Below are 3,009 nucleotides of genomic sequence, written 5' to 3'. Positions count from 1 at the left end.
CTGAGCTCCTCACGCTGCCCAGCATGCCGCTGCCTCTACACCCTCCCCACTGGAAGTGAAAGGGCTCCGAATGTGGGGACACGCACAGGCCCGAGCTGGACACGGTGGAGCTGGATTCCACGCCCCTGTCTGCCTCAGGGACCTGCCTCTCCCCTGCCTGGAGATGCCTCAGGACCTAGGAAGCCGCCCCAGCTTCTCCACTCAGGGGCCCCCAGCCTGCCCAGTGGCTCGGCTGGGAACTGATGAGGCTTCCCTCTGGGTACACTGGGGGTGCTACCTGCCCTTCCCCAACAAATATTCACGGGGCACCTAGGTGTCAAGTATGTATCCCCCTGCTGCCCCAGGCGGGTCCCCAAAGCCACACCTCCCTCCCTCCACACTAGCCTGGGGCCCTAAGGGCCCCATACAGCCCCTGGCCCAGCCCTGAGGATGGGAGGAGCATGGAGCTGCTGGGGCCAGCGCTCTAGGACAAAGAGGACCCGAGGAAGAGAACCGGGGTGAGCAGAGGCGGGTGCTCTGAGCAGTGTCCTGGGGCGAGGGTGGCAATGTCCCTCCTTCCCTTCCACCCCTCTTCCCCCTATCGGCTGCCCCTTCCCCAAGCCCCAGCTCCCAGAACTCAGCCTGTCAGGAGTCAAGCTCTGTGTCCTCCGGAGGCCAGCCCAGGCCCCCGGAGAGTCTCCACCAGGCCTGCAGGGGTCCAGCCCATGGGAACTGGCTCTCCCCTGCCTGGCGATGGGATGCCGGATGGGGTGACTCGGGCCCTGACGGACAGTGCTGGAGCCCCTCCCTTCACCCTCCTTACCAGGAGCCCAAACCAGCTCCGGTGGGAACGGAAGTCAGTTACTTAAGCCACAGAAGAGTCGGCCACACCTAGCCAGCCTGGTCAGCATGGCAAGAGGCCACTGCAAAACACGGGGATCAAGGCCTTAGACCGAACCATCTGGGGTGGGCAGGCCGCGGCTCCGTGACTGCACATTCTGCTATCTCGACACCTCCTCCTCAGAGGCTCCCATCCCCACTTCACACCCTCAAGAGACCTGCTGCTGCCGCTAAGTCACTTCAGTCATGTCCGACTCTGTGTGACCCCATAGACAGCAGCCCACCAGGCTGCCCCGTCCCTGGGATTCTCGAGGCAAGAACACTGGAGTGGGTTGCCATTTCCTTCTCCAATGCATGAAAGTGAAAAGGGAAAGGGAATCGCTCAGTCGTGTCCGACTCTTCACGACCCCATGGACTGCAGCCCACCAGGCTCCTCCGTCCATGGGATTTTCCAGGCAAGAGTACTGGAGTGTCAAGAGACCTGGGAGGGCCCAATTCGGGCCTAAAGAAGATAGGCTGGCCTCCAAACTGCCCTTCTGTGTGTCGCGCTACATTGAAGGGATGGAGCCTGGAGCCAGCACTCTCCGGGCATTTCCATCAATTCTGAAGTTCAGACACATTTCAACTTCTCTTCAGCCTACTCAAATCTCCAGGGCTGAGGACAAGGCCCTCCCCAGCATCTAGAAGCAGAAAGAGCATCCAAAGAACTGTTCTGTCACTTTGCTGATGGAGAGTGAGCCGCTCAGGGCCTAGAGAAGGGCTTAGAACAAGCTCACGACACAGCTGTGGGCACCTGACGCCATGCAGAGCTTGGAAAAGCTTTTATTTTCTTAGGTTCCAAGTTCCCCTGACAGTGTACTTTGCCCCCTTCCACTGCTTAGACTGAGCTTTCAGGCTCTCTCTATTTCAAGCCATCGCAACCTCAGGGTCAGTGGGGCCTACTCGAATGAGTGTTTCCAGCCTGACTTTGCGGGGCTCCCGAGGCAGACTGCATCCATCTTCAGAGAAAAAGCAAGACTGACCCAGCACCCCAGACTTGCCGGGCCAACACCCGTTGTTCAGGGAAAACCTTCACCAGTCCTGTCTCCCTCAACAGAGAAGGACAGGAGCCCTGGTGACACCCACGGCTGGCGGGGAAGGAGGCAATGCCTCCCACCCTTCGCAAACATCCTAGAATCCGCCATCCTGCCCATCAGAGAAGGACACGGCCTACATCTTTTCTCACCCCCTGCAGATGTGATCTGCTCCTGGCAGGAACACAACTTGTTTTCATCTGTCTGCTCACCCAAACATCCGTCTATTATTTCAGCAAGTATGTGCTGAAGACCTACTGTGTGCTGGGCCCTCTGCCAGGTACCATGATGCAGCATGGAGGGGGTGACACAAAGTGCCTGCCCTCTGAGAGCCTGAGCCCAGCCGGGAAGAAGGCTGGCCCAGAAACCACAGCATCCAGCAAACCCAGAAGCTGTGCACAGGGCGCCAGGCAGGGAGCACAAAGCAGCTGCAGGCTGAGAAATCCAGGTCAAGGACCCGGCGGGAGGGAGGGGAGCTCCTCTCCCAGGAAACCCAGCCCCTGGCAGAAGCACTTCTAGGGGCATCCACAGCTGCTTCCTTTAACTGGTTTAATCTGAAGAAAAATGTTTCAGCTGAAGAAGCTTTCAGAAGAAGGCTGAACTAGGGCTTTGCTAGGTAGGAACCATCTTCCCCTGGCCTCACCTTGAAAAACAGCAATGCGGAAAACAACTCAGGACCTGAGTTCTCAGCCCTGGGGCAGACTGGCCCTGAGGCCAGCAGGAACTCCGCTCTTTCTGAGCCTGGGAGTGGGGACTGGGGCTCCACTGAGAAAAACAGCTCCAGATGCCAGTGGGGTGAGCGAAATCCGAGGCCTCCCACAGCTCCTCTGCCCTAAGGTTCCCAGCAGTCAGGAGCCTCAGGCTCCCCAACCCTTCCCGCAGTGATGGAATGGTCCAAAGTCCTCCTCAAAGATTTGGTTTGCTGAGAGGGGAAAGTTAAAACCACCCTTTTTATTTGGGAGATTTTGAACAAGTTTAAGATCTTGCCCCTTGTCAGGAAATCTGTTTTCACTTATAAGAAACAGACTCAGGGGCCGGCGGTGAGCAGGGGGAGTGTCAGGAGACTCCGCACGGACAGGGTAATTATATTTTTCTCTACCGGACCTTCAGCCGACCC

Source organism: Bos mutus, chromosome 19, assembly GCF_027580195.1.
Source record: "Bos mutus isolate GX-2022 chromosome 19, NWIPB_WYAK_1.1, whole genome shotgun sequence".
In the NCBI taxonomy this organism is placed as follows: Eukaryota; Metazoa; Chordata; class Mammalia; order Artiodactyla; family Bovidae; genus Bos; species Bos mutus.
The sequence above is the reverse complement of the archived record's forward strand: the minus strand, read 5'-3'. Positions refer to the sequence as shown.